Source organism: Solenopsis invicta, chromosome 15, assembly GCF_016802725.1.
Source record: "Solenopsis invicta isolate M01_SB chromosome 15, UNIL_Sinv_3.0, whole genome shotgun sequence".
Lineage (NCBI taxonomy): Eukaryota > Metazoa > Arthropoda > Insecta > Hymenoptera > Formicidae > Solenopsis > Solenopsis invicta.
Window position 1 is genome coordinate 2,819,165 of NC_052678.1, and position 27,930 is coordinate 2,847,094.

At 35.6% G+C, this 27,930-nt stretch overlaps 1 protein-coding gene across 1 annotated transcript in view; it reads right to left on the bottom strand.

The window, feature by feature from the left end:
• LOC105200666 overlaps positions 1-27,930 on the bottom strand; it is a 352,642-nt gene that overhangs the window by 311,985 nt on the left and 12,727 nt on the right. The gene's annotated exons all lie outside the window — the stretch shown is intronic.

The window sequence follows — 27,930 nt, forward strand, 5'->3', positions numbered from 1 at the left end:
CAAAAAAATCACTTTTTGTTTTTTAAATGTTAAAAATATTTAGTTTTTCAAAGCATTTATGCTTTGCGTTTTATTTTCGCATAAATAGAAAACTGTAAATTGTAATAAATCAAAAATTAATAATAATTTTTATTTTTATTTTTACATACAAATATTTATATGATATCGTAATATCGTACATATTGGATATTCATACGCATGCGCTGTTAGGAGCGAGTTTTTTTTTCTAAAATAAAATACAGACATTTGTTTTAGAAACTTTAAAGTACACTCATGAATTTTAAGAGATTTTTTTGTAACCACTTTAAATAGATAAAAATGTGGACGGACGCAAGTTACTCAAACTTGTATGGATAAGATTCCGTTTATCGTAAGAGTGAAAAATTCGACACAAATTTTTTAACAAAGTCCAGTTTTAACACAAATTGAAAATGTTTATTACGATACATATAATAATAATTTTGAGAGTGGTATATATCAAACTGGATGAATAATAGCTTCAACGTGAATAACAAACATTTATTATTACTTGTTACACAAGCAGCGTGCTAAATCCATTCAGCTTAATAACACCGCGCGAATTTAATCATCGTTACATCTGCAGATTTCATTTGTTTCCCGCGGTAAACTAATTGACACAAAACGTAAACACGATCCAAATTCGTTTTTGCCCCCCGACCATCGCGAAAAACCAAGTTAATTCTGTGACTTCTACGAATTATGTTCGAGGCCATTGCCACCGCCGCGCGCCGTTGCATTGCAATTTCTAACGGCCGTACGCAAAGGGAGCGCATTAATTAATTAATTCCAAATCGGCGAATGCAGGCGTATCGCACGAGCCGGCGCGGCGATTTTCGGAGAGTAAGTAAATTGGATTACACAAGAAGAGAGGATCGAATAATTGGGTCACCGACGCGAGAGAGAGAGATTGGCGTGCGGTGGCTCGTCCGTTTGCTTTGCAAAGGGCACGATTTCTGATCCGGTGCTTCTGCAGAGATGTACCGAGCACGGCGTACAGCGAATCCTCGTCTCCCTTCCGCCAATCCTCTTGTATTTCGTTCTCATCGTCGATTGTGATCGCCGTGCCGCTGCTCGTTTGCATACTCTCTCGCCCGGGATTGAATTATTGTCGATTTAGACATATTCGTGTCGCGTGGCGAGTCAGGATCCGTCTCGCCGGCTCGATAACGAGCAGGGGATCTCACGTCCTTCCGCACGGGAGAGGATGGAAGATTTATACAATGCACGCGGCATTTTGAGGGGAAGGTTTCGCCCGATCGCGGCAACCGGCGCGCGACGGGCACCGATACGGATCCTTTGTGAACGATAATGTCTAATACAGACGCGTTGAATGCCGGCGCGACGATACGCGCGTCCCCCTCCGTCTGCCGCCTACGATATATATTATACTTTCGACGAATCGGTAATATATTCCGAGAGGAAGATGCCACGGAGATGGGCGCGTATCTCTGATCTGTGCGCATTTCCACCGGGCTACGTATAGACGGTATATTCACAACAACTGTTCGCCGTGAGCGTTTTGTACGAAGATATGAAGAATAAAATCATGAAGTACGTTTCACGAGTTTCTAGAATTAACATATTTTAATTTCACGCGAGGCAGAAAAAAATAATAGTAAAAAATAATTTGCATTTCTGTTAAAATTTCTGGTAAAATCCTTATTAAAGTTTGGTGTGAATTTTTGAGGATGTACAGGACATTTCTCAAAACGTAAAGAAAATTATGAAAAAATTATAAATTGTGAGAATTTAGCGGCAAATTTCTGTCTGGACAAAATGTAATTTCAATAAGGAGTAGACGTGTGCTCTAATGAAAATATAATAAATAATGAAATAATGAAAAAGATACTGAATTTAAGATGATTTATGTAAAGTTTTATTTTGAACAAAATTTATTTGTTTAGTTACAAAATATTTAAACAGACAATCACAATAAAACTTTGTGTAAATTACCTTAAATATTTAAAGTGTTTACGTAACAAAAAAAAACTGAAATTTTTTAATGATAAAAAAATAATTTAATTTTTAATATTATTAAAGTAAATAAGCTATAAAAATATTTTATTAAATAAAAATATATTCTTACATAACTTTTATATTTTCATATACGTAGTTTACTTGAAATGTTAATATTAACACATTTTCAAATTTTATTTACTTTGCAAGGACCGTATACCCGATAAATCCTTAACCCGAGTATTAATTTAACATAATGTGATTGTATTACTCGAATAGTTTGTATTAAATTGATATTTAATATTTTTTTATTAAAATAATACAATTTATGGATAAATGAACAACATTAAGTAAAGGTAATATAGTTTCAAAACATAAATTCTAAAATAATAAATGAATAAAATGTACGTATTAATTTAAACGTTAATATTACTAAAAGGATATGCTTCCTCAATTTGCCTCTAAATTGTGACAAAGTTTTTTAATTTTTGTATTGAATTTAATAAATTATTTACATAAAATTATTTATTGTGTAAGATACTTTGACGTACCAGAATATTACACAATAACATTAGATGTTTTATAGATAATGGCTTGTTCGTTATAATTCCTTTACCTCATTTCATCTTCGGACTGTTTCAGTGAGGTAAAAGGAAGAAATTTTGCATTCTTATGTGCCTTAAAAGGTACTATCTCTCTTTCTTTCTTTCCCTTTCTCATGAATCTCGAGGTAGTCGTTCCACCTAAAGTACTACGTTATTTTATCTCGATGAGACTTTTCTCTTTTTCTCCTCTTACGTTTTACTCTCTCTGCTTTTTTTTTTAAGTAGTGGAAGACTTAAGAATTTTCTTAAATAGTCCTGTTATATGCATCGTACAACATAAATATATAAACTTCAATGGAAAGAAATTGATTGAATACGAATTACCTTAAGTTTGTTAATAAAGGTTAATTTGTTAGCGGTTTTGACTTTGCTATTCTCAAATAAACTGTAAGCAAATACATATATTTTATAAGTCATTAAAAAATCAATTCCTTTGCTACAAACCTGGGACTCGTGATTGTAAATGTTTTTTTTTTAGTAAAAATTTTGTAAAAAGAATTATTCTAGTTTTTTTCTAAATTATTGTCTAAATGTTTGTTTCTATTTAAAAATTATTTTTTTAAAAAAAATTTATTTACTGCTCAAAAAAAAACAATTTGGAGAACAGAATTGAGGCGTCGAATTTCATTATGTGCGAGCAAGACAACGTTAAGTTCTTAAGTAAGACAATATTTTTTCCCCAAAATATAAAAGAAAATATTTGTTTTTTGCGATATTTAATTTTTCCTCTTTGCTTCTTAAAAATTATTTATCTTTGCGTGCTGGAATAATTAAACTTTTTGAAGAACTTGGAATGCCTGTATTTTCTTCTTTAAAGCTTTACATCTAAATTAGAAAACCCTAGAGTAACTTTTTATATGCATTTATTATAAAAAGTTATAATCTTTTACGTCAACCAACTCTTTTGCCCAATTTGTATGATTAATCTTCAATAATTGAATTACATATTTTCCTTTTTTTTCTAAAATAAAGTACAGACATTTGTTCTAGAAACTTGAAAGTATGCTCATAAATTTTTAAAGATTTTTTAAGCCTCTTTAGATGAACCAAGTATTAACAAATGAAAAAAATGGTCAGACGCGAGTTACCCAGGCTTGTAAAGATGATGTATCATTTTCACGTTGTACCTTATCGGGATTAAAATGACGACAATCTTGCACTTGTACTTCCGACAGAATAAGAGGCTGAATAGCGAATATTTCGCACACGGTGCAGTAAGTATTGTCGCGGGAGAAAGAAACGCGTCGCGAGGCACCGCCGCAATGTAATAAACACGGGACGCTACGAGCTAAGTGCTGGGACGTCGGGGACGTCGTCGCTATCCTTATTTCGCGCCCAGCCTGACCCGAACTAATCAAGCAGCCGGCAATAATCACATTATATTAACAAAATTACGTGCCAGACTAACCCCGGCGGCTCGACCCGACGTCGATGTCGATGCGTAGCATCGACTTCATCGTGGAGTCTGTTCCGTTCTCCACGTGTTCGCGCTCGTCTACTCCACGTAGAAATTCGAACGAGAGACGCTCGACACGAGAGCACGAAGTTGATAACGTAAGCAAGCTCGGAGATAGAACTCAATAGCTTATATTCTCGTTGATAAGTTAGGAAATAAAAGATGTACGATGAATACGTAAGCAGCTCCGAGAACAAGAAAATGTAATCGTGTCGTTATCATTTATTTGTGATAAGAGACCAGAATGACAATTCTGGATCTTCGAAAGCAACGATCTCGTTATGAAAATGAGCCGATAAATATAATACCGTCTGACTTGATCTATTTAGCTTGAATGAAGCGATTGAATTAGGTTTCCATCGATGTATTATTCATAAGTGCACGGGTCTCCGCGTTTCACGTTTTTTTACGCAATATAATCTTGCACCTGCAGAAATCACGTTTGCCCGCGGCGAACGACAGGATGTATCACGCCAAAAATATGTCCGTGTCGGCTGGCAGATACATCGAGGATACAATTCCAGACTGGTTGATCCGAGGATTAGACGACCTTGCTGGCTGGTCCATTGCCAAGCTGATCCGAGTAGTTCTTCCTTATCTATACGTGTCTTGGCAGATGATGTCAGGTCCGTTCAGATAGGCCGTGCGATCTTTGGAGAATCCATGCGCACCCGTCGAGTCTTTAGTCCGTTTGATACTCGGATATACAACCTGCGCCCTTTCTCTTTCCTGCCGTCTATCTTGATGGAGGTAAATCGAGGGACGATAAACCTTCGGTTGGAAGTTTATCGATCAAGATAACGCAGACGAAATCTTTTTCTTTCGCATTCGACGTTAATATATATTTTTTATTAATATAGTTATATTATTAGTAATATTTTTTACACAATATAATATGTAAACGCATAAAGACGTTAATATTAAAATTTTTAAGGATATATGTGTGTCGTATCTCAAAGTATCATCAAAAATTTTTAAATTTTATAGATTGTTTCATTATTATGTTAAAATATCTATGTGAAATTTTAGAATATAATTCTTTTACGGGTTTAAAAGCTATTTAATTTTTCGTGTGCTCTTGATTCTTATGTAAAATCGCGTTTTTGTAGTACTTATTTGCAAATTTCATGAGGAAGTAGCGTCATGAATAAAATCAAATTTTTACTAATAAATTTAAGCAAATTGTTTATTTGGAACCATGCGTTAGTTTACAAATTATTTATTTAACTAAAACTGTATCAAAATAAGATTGCTGCAAGTTTTTCTTTGCAATTGATTGCAAAGCCAAAATTTGAATATTTGTTATAATATTTTATCGACAAATAAAATTTCTTGTCTGAAGTAAATACATTTTTATGAATTATACTTTATTAATTCAAAGAAATAATTGCATGTAACAATTATATTTCTGCGCCAATAAAATATTATGTTTATAAAAAGAATTATTGTTACAAATAATTATTTCTTCGAATTAACAAATTATAATTCGAAAACGTATTTACTTGAGACAAGAAATTTTTTGCCTGTAATGTTCATTTTCACCAACGTAGATTAACTTTTTGATCTCAGTTTAATTTATTTTTTATCTTTTCCTGTTTTAAACATTAGAAAAAGATAAAAAATAATTAAACTGAAATCAAATTAATGTATATATTAGTAGAAATGGACATTAGAAGCCTTCATTTTTTAAATTTCAATAACTTTCAGCTGGTATTATAGTCCCAAAATATCCTTAAACCATATCGAGAGATCGATCAACAGAAATATCGATTGCACACACGCGATCTTTCTATATTTTTCTATGTATTTTTATTGCAACAGGCAAATTTTTCAAACTACACGAGAATATAAAAAAAAAGTAGAGTGACAGATAAGATCCATTTGCCGGGAAAATGGACGTTTGTACGCCATATCGGAAGCGTTTTCCTGGCGCGGTCACCTATTCCGTGTAGTAAAAATTTAAATCTCGATTTTACGACGACGCGTTTCCCGATCCTCGAGAATCGCAATGAAAAGGCGCAATGGTCGGTTAGACCCATCTACGCGTCGTCGGAAAATAACCAATCTCGCGCGGAACATCGCGATAACGGCCCTCGTCCTGCGCAAAATTACGAAGATTAAATCTATACGAGATACAGATTTGAATAGGAGAAAAATACCCTTGCAAAAAAAGTGAGACAACATCTAAATCCACGTGATAACGTTCAAATTAGATATGATAATTGCACTTTTAATTTGCTAAAGCAACAAGAACAAAAGGTTTCGGTTGCACCAGAGGAGCATACAAAAATGCATTCTGCTCATAATCAGAATTGTAATTTTAAAAACTCTTGAACACTGCGTTTTTGTGCATTAAAAGAATATTTCCTTTTTATTATCAGAGATAACGGAAATAACAGTTATATCTCCTCCCGTTTGCGGCTCTTTAAAAATTAAGGAAGCTCCCTTTTTAGAAAGGTCGCGTGGGTCTCGCTAATTTCCTGGATGCCCTCTAAAAATTCTGCTGAAAATATTTGCGTCTCTCGTTGTCGGCGGAAACTTCAGCGTTCGAAGAGAGCGGTGAAATCCGGATTATCATCAGAACAAACACCCACATTAAACGGGATTAATTAAAAGTTCTTGCCATCCGCGCCTGCACCACCCACGTAGTAGCGGGATAAATTTTTCATATCCTATGCGAGTGGGTGGAAAGGATGGCGAAGGTGGAACAGGCGGAGGGGCAGGAGAGACGGGAAACAGATTCGGTGGAAGAGACGCATCGAGAAGATCCCGCGGTGGGCCGCGCTCGCGAATTTCCACGTGAATTTCACTGTGAAACGATCGCTCGAACCGACCGTGTTTTTCCCCGAAGGCGGCGTCGGCGGCCATCGGCGGATGCGAGGAAAATTGGATGTACGAATCCTGGGGCTGAAGCCGCCGGATAAATTGGGATTGACGGAAATGTCGAATATTTTCGTTCTCGAGAGCGCGAGCTACGGCGACCGCCGGCGAAAGTGCTCTTATTTAATTTACAACCGGTGTCGGCACCCGACTATTCTCGCGCCCGCAATAGAGGGAAATAGGGATAGAACGCGCGAAAAATCGTATCGCCTATGATGAGCGATGCGTGAAAAAGAAATCTCGCGCTATTCCGCGAAAACGACGACCGGTCCAGTTTCTCGTAATCGCTCTCTCACGACTCCTCGCGAAAGCCGTGGGTTCAAACGGGCTGAAATACAATTTCTGAAATATTAACGTTGACAATCGTGATTAATGGGATGAAACCACACATGGAAAAGCAATTTTACTGCAGCGTCTAAAAATTTAGCTAGATACAGGTCAGAAAATAATTTTACGTTGGGTCATCAAAATTACGAAGGACGTTCAAGTGTGATAATTTTGTCGCAAATAGTTTTGAAATTTTAAGAATCAAGTAAAATATTTCGTACAACTTTTTCAATGGTTCAACGTAATTATTTTCAGATCTGTATTTCAGCGAAATTGTTCTTTCTATGCAGTAAAATTAAAAAAAATTTTTTAAATTCTGCCATTTTGTAAAAAAAAATTTATCCATTTATCGGCGGAGAAAATTCAAGTTGTAATTATCTGAGATGAAAGTTCCTTAAAAATTTTAAAATTATTTGAGTGTAGTTTTACGCAGCGATTTTTTAAGATAATTTTTTTTTACAAAATGGCAGCATTAAAAAAATTTTTTTTAATTTTATTATATTTTGACATCTTTAAACATCTTGCATTCCGAATCTAGTAAGTAAAAAAAAAATTCTACCCTTAACTGAAACTATTAAATTTGTGAAGCTACTGTACAAAGCTGTGGTCAATCGGTTAAAAATTGATAGAGCTACAGACACCGCCAGTTGAAAGAAAGTAATTCGTACGATCTTATGCACCTGTTCGCTAAAACTCATATAACTCGAAAAGTACTTCGAATTTCATGAAAACCTCTCAAGAGTATATTTTTAAGATATCGATTTTTTGAAAAATGTAAAAAGAAACTTTGATTTTTTTCAAAATTTTATCGTGGTCTACCCTTTTAATGCTAAATGAAGAAACCGCATGTTACTTCTTTTGCAAATAATTGCAAGTGAAATGCGACAAATAACACGGCAATGTGAAACCGGAAATTGTCGTACTATGCGTTAATTGAGGCACAAATAGAGCAATTCCAATAATCGAGTATCCGGCTAAGTGCCCAAGTATGGTCAAGGGTATTTTGAAGTGGGAACATGAGTGGAGACAGACCAATCTCGATACACGATTCAAAGCTCACAGGTGCTTATAGCAGGTGTTCATATTCATTGCAATGCAGCTTGATTGGCAATTTCCAAATGTGTAAAGCGAAATGGAAAGCATTTATCTAAAGCGAAAAGTACCCGATTTCAATATACCTGCATATTATATACTGATTTAAATATATCTTTATATATTTATATTATTCAAATATTACAAATATCCGTGTGTTTCAGTAAAAATATGTGTATGTCATAAAAATCTCTACACGCTGATTTTCTTGTTATAAAATTCCTTTTCAATTCTAAAATTTTTTTCTTAATTCTAACAAAACTTTTTTCTTGGACCTCAAAGGAAAGAGGAAAACATTTAAACATCGTAAACTCACAATTTGATGAAAAATTTGGAAAAGTTTTTTGCTAAATTTCAAAACATTTATCTATCCAATCGGCGAATTAAACTTTGTGGTGAATTTGAGTTGGATATTTCAAAAAGATTCATATCACACGAATTTTTTATATTGTACGACATTTTTCTCGGCAAACGTGCAAATTGAAATTTTTATCCAAATATACATATTGCAGTGTCTTTCTTAAAATTGAAAAAGAATTCTGGACAGATTTCTTTTAAATCTTTTGTTAGAAAACGAAAAACAACAGCAGAAGCTTGCGCGACATTTGTGATCACAGACTTCATAAGAATCAGTCCCGTATCGCAGTATTTGAATGAAAATCTCAATTTGCATTTTCGGTAAGAAAAATTTCAATTTCACAAGATGAGATCTCGCGTCGTTCCACATGCTAAGGCAAGAGACGTGATACCCAAGATCGACTTTGATCTCTTGCAAGAAGATAGCATGATGTACAGTATATGTATAAAAGATCTCAGAAATCGTAAACTCTTTTAAAATTTTCAAAAACTAATTTAAGAGTAGTAATTATGCACTGACTTTACGTAAATGCTGCATTTTTAATCTAATTTGTTTATTTATTACATACTAAAAAATATTTTGTATTCGTTAAAACCGATTTTGGTTAAATGTACGAATTTTTTTTAATATCTGAATATTAATTTAACATGATGTTTTAAATATTTAGTGTTTAATGCATACTCATCATTTCTTAATGTTAAATTAAAACAATATATGGCTAAGTGAACAAATACATAAAAATAATTTTGAAATAAATTCTAAAATAAATGAATAAAATGTTAATATGTTAATTTAAAATACTATAAATATTATTTTCCTAAAAAATATACTTCTGCAACTTGCTTCCAATTGTGTTAAAGTGTTATATTTCTTGTGAATATTGTTTGCATAATATTAGAGTGTTATTTTCTAACGCAAATTTTTCTTGCGTTAAATTAACATAAAAATTTTGATATACGGGACATGTAAATTTTAACATAAAATTTTGTACTTGTAACAAATTGATCCACTTTCTCTATAACACTATTTATGTGACTACTATTTCCTTGTTATCTTTCTTGAGTTTTCTTTCTTTGGTTCTTATTGTTGGTTTTGCTGCATGTCGAGATCTCCAATTTTCTCTGCAGTCTCTTTATGTTTCTCAGTATTAAAATAACACAATTTGAGGAACAAATAATATAAAAGTAATTTTAAAGCATATATCCTAAGATAAATGAATTTTATACATTAATTTAAAATATTATATAAATGTTAATTTAAAAAATATATATATATGCTTCTACAATTTGCTTACAATTGTGTCAAAGTGTTACATTTCCTGTAATAATTTTTTACACAATATTTGTGTTATTTTTTAACGCAAATTCATATTGTGTTAAATTAACAGAAAAATTTTAACCGACCGTACGTACGATAAATCGATTCACTCTCTACATAATAGCACTGCTTGTGTGACTACTATTTCCTCGTTATCTTTCTTGAGTTCTTATTGTTGGCTTTGTTGCCTGTCGAGAGTTCCAATTTTCTTTGCAATTCTCTTCCTCGCGACGGACGCCGCGATGGCGCAATAACGCATCTGTCGAGCCGAAAACACAGTTCTGTATTTCTGAGCATGCAGAACAAAGGCAATCGAGTTTTATTTATCTGTCGGGAATTGTAAACTTCCTTGCTACCATGTACGCTGTCCTTGCGTAAATTTAATATCGATTTCGCGGTTTATGGCGCGAATAAAGTAACTCTAATCGCCAGCGATACCACCCGGGAGACCTCAAACCGCGCGCGTGCAAACTTCTTCAGTCGCGAGAAAAAGGACAATTAAAAAATGATTAACCCCCGTTTAATTTAAGCGTTCCGCTATCGCACGGCAAGTATTTACTAAGTAGTTTCACCCGATACTTTATTCCCTCCACCGGGGATTCGCGCCACCGTGCACCGTCGGCAAATGCGGCCGACTCATTCGATTATCGATGGCAAGCATTATTCGCGAGAGCATCCGAAAGCGTAACGCGTCCAACCGCCGCATCCAACTCTGATCCAGATTATAGGTAAAGTCGGGACGTCTCTCTCGCGAACGGGGTGAGCGACGTAACGATCACGGTTACGTCCAAGAGCGCGTGCACCTGCCGCGCATATCCGCTTCCTTTGAAGCTTTGTTAAAGTCACTCCTCTCCGGGCTATTCGGCGGCCGGTCAGTCGAGAGCTCTGAGAGGGGCCTTAACGTAATGATCGATTGTGCGCGACCCCCGCACGGAAGAAGCCGAACGTCCTTCTCCTTGCCTCCACGCACCGCCGTCTTCGTTTTCCCTTTTGTATGAGCCGGCTCTTCTCCGTCATCCCACTATTCCCGCTGGCTTTCCACCGGAAGCGATTCCATCCTCCCTCCCCCCCTCGGCGCACCCCGCCTATATTGCCTCTTGCCTCGTCGCATCCTCATTACGTTCGCCGCCGCTATCGTCTCCATCTCGTCGAATCGCCCTCATCCCATCTCCCAAAACGTTATTACGTCGCTCACGCACGAGCTGCGCTCCGCAGTTTACGCTCGATGCCGGGCCCCCACGTCGAGTATTCCTTTCTCCTTCTTTTTCCTTTTCTTTCTTTTTTTTTTCTCTTTACCTCAAATCTCCCGTCCGTATCGTTTAATCTCTCCCGCTTCTTCCAATCGCGCTTCCATTTTCTTGCAAAATAAAATTTGCTCGCGATAATGAAGTATCAATAACCGCGCGATATTGAGGGCTGGCCTGATATATTTGTATTGGACTTTTTTCTTCCTATCCACTCAGGCTCGAGCAAGATGGCCCTGAATTTTTTACGCCACAACTGATTTACGGCGCTCCGATAGATGGGCGATCAAAAATTTGTCGGAAAGGATATGAGGGAGTTACGCGTTCACGAGTCTTGGCGGCAATTTGCGCGGGCGGAAGTTCACCGTTCTCTCGAGAGCTTCCGATAAATATGAGGTTGCCAAGGCGAATAATGATGTTGACGGTAACGTCGTTTAATCTGATTGTAACGGCAAGCGGCAAATCTTACGGCGTTACTTAAAAGGATGTGCGACGAATCGTATCTGTTTAAGTCACTACTTCAATTTGCTGCTCCGAGCGCTATCGCGTTTAATGGAACATTAATCGTAATAATTTATTTAGAATAGGAGGCTTCTCTCCCATTGTCAGAGACGAAGGGGAAGGAGGTGGATGGAGGCCAGCAGACGAAACCGGGCTGGCGGTACGTAAAACCGGCGGAAATAATTAATAACCCTGTAGATGACGGATTATACGTCGCGACGTTCATCCCGGTTTGATTAATCGCCAATTGGTTTTTCGCGATGCGCGACGTTTAAGATCAAAGAAAAATCTTCGAGGGTATCCGATCTTTTAAGTCCCGCCGTTTTGTTCTCGCGCGTCGTCCTTAAGAAAGACTGCACCGTGCATCGATAGTCGCCTGCTTTCCGCGGGTATCGATCGAAAGCAAATTAAGAAGTGTTAAATTATTAAGAGGCTAATGATTTAAGAGGGTAATGATTTAATTACATAAAGGGAATGTCTCTCGGGCGCGTGCGCGCGCTTATGTATGTATGCGCACTAATAAGCTAATTTTATTAATAATTATTAAAGCATAGCCTTAAGATAGTTCTTAAGGTGAACTAGGTTTAATTATGATATAAAATTATACGAGTAACTCTACTCTCTAAATTTTGTGGAGGGGAATTTCACTCTTTTGGAGTAGAATTTTACTCTAAAGGTGTGAAAGTTCAGCCAGTCGACTGAATTTTTACTTTAAAAAATTTAGAGAGTAAGAAGAATAAATAAATCGTACATATATGCATAAAAAAATTGCAAACTAATATTACAAAAATAAATTGGAGATTTATTTTACATAATTTATATATTTTATATGCAGACTATTTCTTTTAAAGCTCAAATGTATTTTTCACATTTTACAAATGTCACACGGGAACAAATTTTCTATATATAATGATATATGTATAATTATTCATAATCGCGTATATTTTAATACATATGGACATATTTGATATGTAATTCTATATATAATAATTGTATATAAAAGAATTGTTTCTTTGGCGAAGAATCCAGACGAGTGATATTAACCCTTTGAAGTATATTTCCTTACATTTGAGTTTCTTGAAACTTGGTATACAAAGATTTCGGAGTTGCTAGTTATAATTACAAGATCAGAGTTTGATAATATTCAAAATTAAAAATGACAGATCCGACATGGTGTATTAAAAATAAAAAAAATTTTTTGAAACTTGCTGAGCAGAGGCTTGTGAGGATCGCTTGAGGGTTTTTGAGAATTACTGATTACGAATACGAGGAAATTAACTTGCAACTGCGTATGGCGCAAGAAAATAAAAAAAAAGAAAATATACAAAAAATTAATAAATACTTTTTACGATTTTAGTCTTCCATTTTGTATTTTGAAAATTTCTATATTTTAATTTCAGGAATTTTTATTTCAAAATCAACAATTCCAAAATTCCTTAGATATTAAATTTGATGTAAATCTAAATTTTTTATTATTTTCGTCAATATATATTTTGAAATTTTTTGTAAATTTTGATTTCAAAATCAGCAGTTTTAAAAACCTCAAGATACCAAATTTGATATAAATTTAGCTTTTTTGATATTTGGTCTCTCGTCTTGCATTTTGAAGATTTTTATAAATTTTGATTTAGATTCGAAATTAGCAACTTCAAAAATCTTCGAATATCAAGTTTTAATACATAATGTTTAAGAAAAATTGTTTATTATTTAATACAAAATCAAAATTTGACTTTAAATCATATTAAGTCAACCGTTATAAATTTTGAAATTTTGACTACAAATTTGGTTTCAGTGATTTAAAATTGTGCGGGATATAAAGCAAAGAATCGGAATAAAAGAAATAATCTTTTTTGTTAATTTTTAAAAGATATGACATATATGACATGTGGCAGAACTACAATTTTGTTTACATATGCTTAAATCTTATTCTGATAAACATATTTTAATATCGTAAGACGGAGACAAGATACTATAATAGAATTAATAAATTAATAACCTTTAATGTGACAGATTTTGAGTCATGGAAAGCGACTCGAGTGACTAAACTAAATATCAATCATGCTTTACTGCTTTGATAATCCCAATAACTTCGAAAAATTTGAGCTGCACGCACCCCTCGTGCGCGAGATGTCTTTATCATGATGAAATATGCGTATAATACCGCTTTGTTCGCCCGCGTCGCGATCTATAGGTATATACAAGGGGAGAGCCCTGCTTTCACGACCCTCTATTTAATCCGGCCAAACCTCCCTTTTTCGCGGAGTGAAACCCATGTTTCTATATATAGTCGTAGCCTGCGAAAACAGTCTAACGCTGTATACAGCATCTGTGCGTTTCGCGTAAGATCCGTATAAGGATTTATATCTGGATTACTAAACGCAGCCGGTCACAGGTAGCCAGATACATATTTAATTGCATGAATTATTTATCATCACGGTGGAGGCAACCTTCGTGCATTGTCTCCCTGTCTAAACTCCGCAATTTGCGACCCCGTACAATGTTGGCCCGATAATATTTATGGCTTCACAACGTAGCAAAGTTCGAGAGTTTGCTAGACTCTATGCAAGACAAGAATGCAGAAGTTTTTAGAAGGGTGGAAGAAAAATCGCAATCAACCATTTATTACGTAGAAATACTTACAAAGGAGTTCTCTTCGGGTACAACAATGGAACATTTCGTGTTAAATTTAACACTTTTTATAGTCCCAAATTACATTAATTTTTATATTAATTTAACATTATATTTAATAATAAAATTAATTAACACAAAACGAATCAGAAAATAATTAATAAATATTATATAAATTATACAACACTATTTTAATACTAAAAAATATTGAATATTGATTTAAATTAAAAAACAAAATAACACACCTCGTTAAAGATCGATTGAAAATTCAACGTGAAAAATTTAACAAAGATCAATTTCAACACAAATACAAAGTTTTTAAAAAAATTTTCTTACGTTCTGTAGAAGTATTTGATATTTCAATAAAGTAGAATGGAAAGTAGAATTAAATTGAAACACTCTAATACCGCACTTAGATAAAATTATCTAGATAAAGATCAGATAAATTACATATAAATATATCTTGGATAAAAATTTATATAGATAAAAGATAAAATTATATATGGTTTTATTTAGATAAATTTTTAAATAATTTTATTAAACAAAATGATTAGGATATGAAAACAATATTTTCCTATTTTTATTTCCAAATCTTTATTTCTTAATAATACAAGTTCTTCAAACAATTTAATCTGACAAAGATATTCTTCTTTAAAATCAATAAGATAAATAAAAATCAAGGTTAAAAAATAAAAGCAACACATAACTCACATTACATAATGATTGACAAGATTCCTTATAAAAGTTTTCGAATTTATAATTTTTTAGCAGTTTGTACGTTGTATTACTCTACTGGTGTGTGCAATCTGAGCTGCGATATACACTGTTAGTACTAAAAATCTATAGCCCACGTTACGTACACTATAGATTTTAAGTACTGACAGTGAATTTCTGAACGCAACTCTATTGTTACTTGAAAAATTCTCCTGTCAGGATAAATGTAACTTCAAGGGAGCTGAGGGCAATACGTTTCTCATTCTCGTGTTGTTCACAGTATCTTAGGTAATTTGAAAAAGACAACATCTTTTATCTAAAATAAAAATGAAAATAATATACATTATACTAATCTAAATAAAGATAAAATTTAACTATTTTTCTATTTAGATTTAGGCAAACACTGTTGATAGTCAATAAATATTAAATGTTCGCACTAAATTTTGTAATAATCAGTGAGAATCAACAACGTCTATAAACAAAACATCGCCTCACGATAAATCGAAGCGATTTATTGCAATGAAGTTAGGCAATAAATAGCGGGATGGATTCTTGGCAAAGTTATTTAATCACAAAGCGACGTGATTAATTAACATAAATCAGTGGGAACGGCCAATAGCGATAGCTCCAATCGGAGATACGATGTGGCAGCAAACGCAATCGAAGAAAGTCGGAGCGCAAAAGTTGGACGTAAAGTTTCGAGTTCGGGAGTCGTCGGGACAGAAAGAAAGAGAGAGGACGCAACTTCATCGCATACATCACGATAAGCTCTCTCCGAGCTTGCGTGCGCCCTACATGAGTCGCCATGGTAACGGAAAGGAAGCCACTCAGGACCCTCGGAATTCCTCGCGAGGATAACCCGAGTACAACTGTATACACACGCGCGAAATACAAGGATTCGCCGTGAGGACTCGTAATCGAGGACGCGTTCGCGCGGCGAGAGATTGTGTGTCGCGCGGGAAGAAAATTGAGATGAGCGTGTATGAAGCCGCCGCGCGCGCCGAGAGTGCGACGAGAGCTATTGTGCCGGAGTGCCTTAAATATTTTACGGGAGGCACCCTCGCGCACTCGAATCTCCGGCGCGCTGAAGCCCGCGATGTCGTAGATAAAAATGATGCGACCGGGGTATCCGAAATGGCGCTCCTTTTATTTAGCCCATCAATAATGCAGCCATCGTAAACAAGCGCGGGGAGTCGCGCGAGAGCTCTTTCACGAGCGACAAATCAAGCCGGGAAATATTCAGAGAGTGTCGCGACGCGAGATACGGGGCGAATGTGATTTCTCTTTTATCACCGAAGCAAGCGGAGAGCGACACGTTAATACGCGTCGCGGGTCGCTTTTTAGCGACTTTCGGAGAGCGCCGCGATTGATTTCTTGCATTTCCTCAAATTCTCGAGGAAACGTCTGGGCATTTTCTTTCTAACTTATCTCACTTCGCGGGATCCTCGCCTATAAATATTCCGTACAATCCAGAGAATTCCCCGACCAGTCTTCTTTCGCCGGAGACCGCGGCGAAAACTCTCTCGCTACGACTCCCACAGCTGTCGTAGGATGCTGTTTTATAACGTCTAAAGACCAGAAATTCGCAGATGGACGCGTGTCGTTTTTGCGCACTACAATTTTACTAATGGACAGAATATTAAAGTGCTTGAGTTGCATAAGGCCTACTTAATTTATTTTATTTCTTAAAAATGCCATGAGGATATCGAAATAAAAACTTCATTTCGATCTTACACAAAAACAAAATACATCTTCCGTACAGAATATCTAAAAATAAATTTAAAAAAAATGTTTATAACTTTTAGATATTGGACTTTATTGTATGCTTTTGAATGTAATAAGACCCGAATTAATAACAAAAAATTAAAAACGGCAGAGAAACTAAACTTGATCTAAATCAGTTTTAAAATGATTATTAATTACAAGCATTTCTTGAGATTTTATTATTTTTAATTTGTTTTTAGGGTTTTATTGCTTTTAATTATCTTTAATTAACTTTTTAATTTTTTAAAATTTTTAGCTATTTGAGTGTAGTTTTAGCTTTTCAAAAGTATATATATATATATATATATGTTACTTTCTGTAATTAAGAAGTTGAATAATATTATGTTATAATAAATCACAAAATAATGTACTGTATACTTAATTGTACATATATAAAGTTAATAATTTACAGTATATTTTTTATAAAAACGACTTGTGCACCCACTACACAAATTTTTGTTTTTATACTAAATTGGTATGTTGCTGTCAGTTTTTTTAATTTTTTAGCCCTTTTCTACCTATGACACATCGCTTCTTATTTTACTTTAGAGCGTTTTTAAGTGCCCGGGAAAAAATTGTTTATATAATTATATATGAAATATGTCCACATATAAATATATATAATTATCTATAATTACATATAAAAATTTTTCTTGGATTATGTATGTCTATATAATTATACATAATTATGTATAATAATATATTTTTTAATATATAATGGACATATTTGGTATATAATTATATATGATTATATATGAACAATTTTTTCCCGGATGGTAAATTTAAAAATGGACTTTATTTAGATATGTAAATAAATATTTATTTGTTCTTCTTAAAATTACAACCTTACTCTTTTACAATTAATTATTCACTTTTGCAATTATCTTTGACCTACAACTTACAACTAACTACCATAATTTTACATCAGCTGTCAAACAAGATCAAATGACGTCTTAATAATATGTTAATGCAGTCTCTAACGTCAATAAGACGTCATTGAAACGTCACCCTGTTTGCTGGACTCAATCTACCTTAATCCTAATCTCTACTCTCTCATCGCTCTTTACCCATACATACGGCGCTAACGGGGCCTTATTTAGGGTTGGGCCTTATTCAGTTCAGGTACCTTATTCATATAAGTCAGATAACCTCGAGAACTAGATTAGCATGACAATCTGGAATTTATCCAGAGGAGTTTGAGAGCACGTTTGGCATACGAAGTACCGTTCAGTCGGACACAAAGGAAAATCGCGGGGGGAAAGACGAAGACACAACGTGGGATAGTACATGTTTGCGTTTTGCGACTCCGACGTTTAGCACGGCGAATTTCAATCTTCGTCCAAAACCCTCGTTGTTGTTTTGAGAGCCCAAGCGAGGTAGGTCTTGCCCATTATGCGCACACTAGACAGGTGCATCGACCGTCGTGGTACGAAACAAGACGACAGTATCCCATTCGTCGGTGGACCATTGTTCCGAGGGCACTACGACGCCATAATGGAAGTGGCCACACGGTCAAAAATTGCGTCTGGTCCTCTAGACGCGGAGTTATGACGCTAATGACAATATTTTTGGAATCGCGTCTCGACAAGGGGATTACAGCCTGCTAACGTGATAAATTTCATCCTCTCGCTTTCTCCCTCTTTTTTTCCTCTCTATTTCCCTCTATTTAGATTGAGATTAATTAAAACAACGACAGCCATTTCCGCAGATTAAGTTAAAATGTTAAAGCGAGCTCACTTCTCTCTGTAGAGGCGTCGAAAGACAAATTGACTTCTTAATTTACTTTGCAGAAATGGATACAGGTAATTTTTTTTTATTTTATTTTTTTTAGGAAACACACCGGTTATATAATGCGCATAAAATTGTCGCAAGTTTTCTCATGTATTAATAAATTACCCCTCGGATAAATTTGGAAAAAGGTATCCAGGAATAAATTGCCACGCGATTAAAACCGAGGAGGGGGGATGGTGGGAGAGTAGGCTTTTATGGTTTCCCTTATATAATTCTATTTCCATATCAAGTGAAAAGCCGGAGCTCGGGCTCGCTCAAAGGAGGGAAGGTGGGAGGGGGAGAAGCAAGTACGTAAGAGGATCGTGCCTGCTTATGGCAAAAAGATTTATCGCCGGCGCTGTAAACGCAGGGGTCGGAGATTGTAATTTCCACTGTGCGTCATAAATAACCAATCAGACTCGTAATCGTACGCACGACGCAGCACGACGTCAGAAGCAAGGTTGCGCCTCCCGTGCCCCTCGCTCCACGTCGCTGACGGAAAGGAGGGTACTTTCGGCACCCTCGGAGATGCACGGTGCCTACCCCCGACGCGTCGAGGCGCGTTTCCTAAAGATCGTGGAGCCCAAGCATTCTTCTTTGTTCCTGTCGCGCGTCTCCCCACGCGTATCCCGCTTGTCCTGTCTCATTGTGCAACTAAATGAGGATTGAGAGAGAGAGAGAGAGAGAGATCGACGATACCGGGCGCGCTTTCTCCCCCATTGGTAGTGTCTCGTGTTGAAGGATCCAGTTCGCAAGTTTCTCCCGTTTGCGCCGCCGCGCCGCGTCGGGAGGGGAACTTCTTAATGAGCCTTTGCCACTTTCAATCCCGTTGCCTGCCGAGCGTAGAATGACTGAGCGGGATTCTCTCATCGAGTCGTCTTACAAAATATCCGGATCATTATGAAGGTACTAGGTAAATTATTACACTCGGGTGTCAGTCAATATACAGGGAACGAGCGGCGATAAGTTTCCTGGCGCTGTACCAAATTTAAAGCGATGAACGGGAGAAGAGGGTATACACTCGCGAGATGATAATTCCGCTCGCGAACTCCTCCCGTTATATCCATAAAGTTTTTACTCATTCTCGTGTGCCACGGGTTTCAGTTACGCCCGTCGTCCCATGCACGCTCAAATGCACTTTCATTCCGCAAATACTCACGGCTCCATAAGAAAAACTATAGCGTTGTAATGTGGGCTAATAGCCCGGACATCTCGCGTGACAATGGAAATGAAAATTCGTTCTCGCGCGTTAAAATAAAAGCTCTTCTGTGAATAACTAAGCTCCCCCGCTCTTAGCTCTCACAATACGCCGCACCATCCGTATTACATTTCTTTTTCATTATCACCGTTTTCTATTATTTCCCATCGTTTTCACAAGGTTTTAATTTAATATTATTTGTTTACATTAAAAATACATACAACTTGTTAACGTTTTCGTTCCGTTTTAGTTTACGCAAAGGGCGATTTTATGTAAAATCGGAATTTATGTCAAATTAGAAAAATACGCCCGAAGTTTGAAACTCACTTCAACAAGAATTAAAATATATCTGAAAATATAAAAGTATTTACTAAATTTACAAAAAATATGTATAAGTGTGAAACTCGTTATAATGCATGTTACGTATCAATTTTGAAAAAATTAATAACTATATAGTTGAAATTTATCGTTTGATCCGGTAACATCTTCAAACTCTGAAATTCGAAAGTGTTGGACCATGTGTGAGAGATATTGGCCTTAAACTTAATGCAGTCATTGTTGCCAATGTAATAGTAATATGGCGCCAATTATGTTTCATCTACACGGCAATCCGAAGACAAGGTAACTTTACCGTTTTAAGAAAATTTTTGAGATGATCCGTGAACAAAGGTACAGCATGTATATAAACTTAAAATTTGGTCTTTGATTTGTCCGCGAATTGCTCCATTTTAATTTCTTCTATGCGACAATCTATGCATGTAAATTCAGTAGATTGAATAGTTCGTAAAGACCTTTTTGAATTTTTATTATTTTTTATATTGTGACATCGTTACATCGAGAATGACCACGTCGAAGGTCCGTACCTTGTTAATTTATTTTAATTATTATTCTATTATTTAAATAAATGTAAACAAGTACATCCGGCTTGGCTCGTACGCTCTTTGTTGATTTACTGATTTTGAAGATCTATTGAGCCTTTGTTTGTATTATAATTGAAAGAGCGACACGAAGTGTGATCATGAATACCTATTTCTGAATATTTCAAGTCTTTATTAATGGCTTTCTCTAATTTATTAATGATGACTTCTGCATTTATTAATGAATTTTAACAATATTTTTGCGATACAACCTCACTTTAAATCTTCAATCCGCCCTTGTAGATATTTAAAAATCGCTTACGTCAGGATTGGAGAAGCTTATCGATCCTTGAAGAAGTTCTTTCTCCAGCCCCCTGTTTTAAAGCATGTTTGAGACTCGCCATACCTTTTACTTTTTCCCTTTGCAGTTTTCATTCCAAGTAGTCCCAGACGAAATAATCCGTCGGAAGACTGAAGTATTTGTCTTTAAATTTCATAACAAATTTTTAAGAAAATTTAAACGAATAAAAATATGAATTAAATCAAATTAAACGGGATATAACACCAATATAAGCTAACCACAAGAAAATAAACGTGCACAATAAAAAATTTATTATTTGGCGTATTACAAAATGTAGACGTTTTGATCTAAAGTTAGGACCATCTTTTGTACAAAATTGATGTGCATATTACATATTATTATTTGATAGTTGTTCAGATTGATAAAAATGTTGCAAATGCGTATCAAGGTCCGTTAAATTATCCGCACTTGCGTATTGAAGTTTAGAGTTTATTCAAATAATTGTTACTTGATACTCACAAGTCAATTTTGTGTCTTATTTATATTACAAAATATGTACACATACGTTCGAAAAGTATAAACACACAATTATATTTTACATAAATAAATTATAATTTGCAAAAAACGGATTAAAAAGAAAATACAAAAAATACGATCAGTTTTAAATTTTGCTGTTGGCAATTTATAAATTTAACCGCCCGGTTTTTTTTTAATTAATCGGATTTAATGAGACCACCTGTGAATCTTAAAATAAAATCTAAGTTATATCTCAATTATCACAAAAAATACAAAATTATTAAAAATTAAAAATATGTTTATAATTTTATTTTACTTTCTATAAGTTACTATATGCATTCATTGGGTAAAAAGAAAGCTAATAAATTTTTATTCATATAACAATAATGTAAAATAAGATCAAACGTACAAACACGATTCTTCAAATCAATCTTTATATAAATAATAATTTAGAAATGCGCATCAATCGGAGAACATGAATGAGAACGCAAAACGGAGAATTGGACGTTTCGGAAACTCGCGCAATTCTCATTCGTCAGACGGGGACGTTAAGGGTGACATTTAAAACAGGAAGCAGGTGATTTAGCCCCACCCGACCGTGTTAGCGCAGTTTCAAAAGTGCATAGGAGAAGCTCTTGTGTTACAATGCGATGCCTGCACCCCGGTTGCCGTCATCCGCTGTCCACGTTACCTTCCCTCCACGGTTTCGCGGCTCTTCAAGCTCTTTGCCTCTTGTTACACGGTTTACCCCCGTCCGTTCTTAAGGCTTCGCTCGGGATGGGGTTACCGCTTGTTACCGGCTGCTTCTCGAGGGGAGGCACTTTTCTTTCCTGTGCACGCGGCACGTAACCCGGAGCGCCGCACGCCAAACGGAAAAATGAATCCCCTCGAGCTCGAAGGAAGTATTCAATGAGAGTCGCTCTCGTCACATACCTCGCACATCCCTCCGCGTTTCCACGCGCCTTTCAACGTACGCCGTATAAACTGAATGTTAAATTATCTCAAAGTTAGATTAGCTCGCAACCTCTTGCATCACACGACCATCATCACTTTTTCAGCTCGTCATGCCAGTAACTGCGAGTGAAACGTCAAAAGTCTCCAATTTCTCATTGTAACGTATCTCGATTTTCTTTTCCTCTTTCAGTTTTCAAAGATTTGCGCGATGTACGCGACTTTCCGTTTCGTGCAAACAGCTTAATCTTGACCGAGACGACGACCGACGGTTTCCGTGGCGGCCATCAAGAACGGCCCGGAGGAAATCTCGTCGTGATCGACATCCGACAACCGGCACTCGGCAGCCGTACGTGCATTCTCAGTAACGCGAATCCGATGCTTTTAAATGACGTTTACGGTTCTGACTGGAGCGAGCGACGTTAGTGTCTTTTGCGCGCGCGAGCGAGCGTTCGCGCCGAAGGGGATTTGGCGATGCTCCAAACACGCGAGGAGAAGTTCCGGCTTCTTTTCCACGCTACCCGGTCCGGGTTTTCTCTGGCAGCAGATAGGCGTCCGTCTCCGGTCATTGTCGCGACGGCGAAACGTACGCTTCGGGATGCCAGCGACGTTCGGCCACCGGACGTAGGGTTACCGGTTTACGGGTTCCTTTATGAGAATGTCTGTACGCGGGCACAAACGACCGACTGGTCTTCCTGCGGTGTCGATAGTCGTCCCTTCTGCTGTCTCGTGATCGACGCGATTGACAGTCGTTTACACAGACTCGGAGAATTCCCGTCGCGATTCACCGACGCACCAGCACACTACGCGGTCGCCTCACTTTGATCGTAAATTTACAAGGCAATAATCGAGAAATTGCTGAAAGAGAATCTCTACTATCTCGTAATGAATGGACAATGAAATGAATTAATTATTACCCTGCAAGGAGCCCGGAAATTTTTGTTGACTTATAAAAACAAATATATATTTATAAATTCATGAAAAATATATATTCTGAACAAGCCAAAAACTTGATTAATTACATGGTGCAATAACGTAATACATTAATGTATAATACTTTTATTCTCAACAAATTCTATGGATACGTTTTAGTCACAGAATAAATTCTAGCCACTCATCGAATTTTATAAAAAACTAGACACTTTGTTAAAAAAAAAAAACTAATCTAACAAATCTCTTTTATATCTTCACCTGTAAAAAAAAACCTCTTGTCACCATATTATATTCTTCACAAAACATACAATTTTTGAACATTACAAAATAATAGTCATTTAATTTCGACAATTTCTCGATTGTACAGTGCGGTGCAATGATTTGAAGAGCCTAGTAGATGGCTGATTTATCGACGCCACAGTCTAACATTATACAAAATATACAATATATGCTAGATTGTGCCGTCGGTAAGTCAGCCATCTACTAGGCTCTTTAAATTATTGCACCGCACTGTACATTTTCATACTTGATAGCAATGCATTTCTTCAATAAATATTTCATCTCATACTAATTCGTCGTCCATATCCACTAGAAGAAAAAAAAGAGAAGAATATCGGCAGATGACTTAAGGAATTGTTCTACAATACCAATTAAAAGTTACCAAAATTTAAAAACTGCTAGGCCTCTTAGATTTATTCTAGTTTTTTTCTAATCAACAACAACAAAAATTGGTCGTGAATTCTAGTTCTGAAACAAGCTTATAATGGTTTATGCAGCAAAAATGCACTCTATTTTACTGCATTTTTAAGATAACTTTAAAAAAAATAAAAGATCTAAACCAACATTAAGATATTCTCGTCGAGAGCTTTTAATCATTATAGATTCTTCGTTCTTAATCACAATACACTTTGTGAATAAATATTTCGCGTATTATTTGTTTGTCCATGTCATCGTAAAAAAGAGAAGAATTCTAAGTGATTTAATTTGATAGTAATGATATTAAGATAATAAACACTGACTGTTTATTGTTGACAAATTAAATAAACAAATTGATGTCATATCTGTGCCTTGTTAATTACAATCGATATTTCTATTCAAATTTATTTCATGCTTAGCCGATTGAGTACGCTGCAATTATCTTGTCGCGTGGCGCGCATAATTATGGGAAAATATAGAGGCTGAATCTGCGTTAGACGGTCTGCATCGGCGAACCGTGACTATGACATTTCCTTGTGTACATACACTGTTATTTGACTGTATCCCAACAGCCGGGGCTTCCTTCCTTATTGGCTTCCTGCTTGGAGCGCGAGGGCTCCATGAATCAGTAATTAATGCACTTGCCAACGGGTAATTAGCAACGACACCATGTCGAGTACTTTCTGAAATATGTATCGTACACTGTGCTATTAAGACTTTGATCGACGCCGCAGGTGAACGAACCTGCTGGAGGATCCAGCCCGCGATCCCAGCGCGAGCGATATCCTTGCGCGCGGAAGACGTCGACCTCTAATCGAATTAGATAAATATCTGAACGTGCATCCTGCTGGCGGAAGCTTATTATGACGGAAGTTCGAATGGCAACCGCCTCGCATCGTGACTCGACGGACGGTGTATCCTTCGGGACACGGTGTCCGTGACATCGACATTATCGATGGCGAAGGTGTTGCTGTAGTTATTGTTAGAGACTGATGGCAAATCGATATCTACGCGAAGCGATATCTCTGCCATCTGTTCGAAGTTCGTAGATTCGTATCCCTTGCTGAAAAATTAGGCCAGGTACAGATCGAAGGTATAATTATGCTGTATTTGGACAATCAAAAATCATAATTATATTGGACACTCACAACTGATTGCTAAACTGTCCAAATTTTTCACGCTTGAGCGTTTTATATAATTGTTATACGTAATCAATAGATAGAAGTTTAACTCGGGTGTCTGGTATACGTACACATATTAGCAGGGTTGGGAAATAAGTCGTTACTTATAATAAAGTTACAATTAGAGTTACTTCTTTCCAGTAACTTAATTTTCCATTTCTTTTCATCGATAATTTAGTTACATTTTTTTTGTAACTAGCATCTAACTAATTTAGTAGTGACTTTTGCTTACAGTTGCTTTATAGAGGAAGAAAGAGAGTGAAATATCATTTTATCTTTTTGTTTAAATAATTCAGTAAATATTAACGTGGCACAATTCTAATCAACAACAATTCATTAATCGTAGATTTCTATCAATCACCTTGTAGGTAGAAGTTTATCAGGTATTTAGAACGAATGTAATTTACTGAAAAGGGAAAAAAGGATGTTTATGAGATAGCCGGGAGAATAGTAACAACCAATGTCATAAAAAACACTTTTAATTATAAAAAATATCACGAGTTACTCCTTTGTAGTACGCACACACTAACAAGTGCCACAAAACAAGGTTTTATGAATATTTTATAAAATATATGTAATTTGAAAGAAAAGAATTTTTTTAATAATTTCTTTGATTTAAAAAATAGATTTATAAAATAATTTTTTTGTAATGCTATTAAGCAATATTCATTAAAAAATTGTAAAATCGCAATAATGGTTTTACGCACGTACTGCAAATGGTTCACGACCATCTCACGACCCCTTTCATTGCATGATGTAACTTTTATGTTGAATTCATACACACATTACGGCACGCATTAAATGCAACTGCATTATTTGAAAGCAACATTCAGGGCCTTCAAGCTAGACTAAAATTAAAAAATTAATGTCTAATCTACTTCTCAAAATTACGTAAAAATTACACACCCGTTAAAATCGCTGCTGCCTGCAAAATTTAGCTTTTATAAGAAACACAACAAACCAGTAACTATCCTATAATATCTAAATAAATTGTAACGAAGTAATTTTAACGATTGCTCTTGGAATTTAACGCGAAATATTATGATGTCTCATGACCTTCGTCTTTCTTCTATATTTCAAACGTATTCATCAACTTATGGTCTGCGTTTAGCAGAACAAAGTAATAAATTATCTCCAGAATAGTTATCATATAAACACATTAAAATTGAGACTTTAAAATGAACCTCGCGTTACTGTAATGATTGTATCACAAAGTTTGAATTTGGCGAACTTTTTACTTGAAAATTATTGATAAATTTTGATATATATTCCAAGTAAATAAATATTAACTTACAAATTATTAATTTAGTTTTAAGTTGTTAAAATAACTGTGATTGACTATACGTAAAATAATGCAGCGCATATAATTGAACATTTAGTAAAATTTAGTAATATAAAAAAATGTAAGATTGTATTTGAAATAGCAATGCGTAAACATTGCAAAAAGTTGACAAGAAAAGTAACTGAAAAAAAAATAACGACTCGTTACTTTTTGAGCAACTGCAACTACAACGTGTTACTTTCCAAATCAGTAACTTGTAATGATAACCAGTTACGTTTTGCGAGGAGAAAACTGTAACTTTAACTAGTTGCCTCTACAAAATAACTTTTCCAATCTTGTATATTAGAAATTAAACACAAGTAAAACCAGAAGAGAAATCGTCCACTCTTTTTCCTTTTCAGAAAAAGCCCGCCTCGATGTACAGTACAATATTTCTTCCAAGTACCGTGCGAGAGGCTTAGTTGGCAATTCTTTCTCGACACTTCGCATTTAACGAGCGTACGAGTAAATTTACGATGTCGCGCCTCTGTTCGCGATCCAAGAGAGCATGCAAGTTCGCTTAAACGTAATATCGTACAGAACTGAATTGTTCCCGTATTGAGTTGAACGGCGCTCGCGATATCGAACCGTCTCGTGTATACGCGGACGCGAAAGTTTGCTCGGAACTCAATTCTGGTCGAATCACTTCGTTATTGGTTTTTATAAAGCTGCGCGCGCGATGTATTTTCAAAAAAGAGCAAAACGCGAAATACAGTGGTAATACGGAGCTCCAAACCGAAACAAGATCATAAATTCCTTTTCATCGGTTTATTAATCCTGCACTTCCGCAAATTTCGACAGGCTCTCCACGGGGATCTGAACTTCCCCTTACAGGAACACGACTACCGGCTTTTAATTTATCGTGCCACGGAAAAAAAGAATAGATTGGGTGATTTAGCTTGTAGAGCTTGTTGCGCGAATCCAACACCATAACTAAGAAGATTTGTTAGTACTACAAAGAAATTGTGTGTGAAAGCAGGTAAATTACAAATGAAATTAAATGAATTTAACAATTTTTTGCTGCAATAAAAATTGCTAATGTAACAATTTTCTTTTCATTATAGTAGCAAAAGTATGTGCCATTTTAACTAACATGTTTTGTTGAAAATTTTCATCCATACATTCGATTGATTTTCGCAGAATAAATCGTCTTGCTGTATTAACAAATTTGCTGTGCTATTTTAACAAAAGTAGTTACAATTATAATCGCTAATTTTATTCAACTGTAAAACTTTGCTACTTTAGAAAATCATTGAAAACTGGCTGTTTGTGTATTGCAGCTATGGATCTGCTAAATCGATGAAGTAAACCTATCCAAGTGTAACTCTCTGATTTTCTTTTAA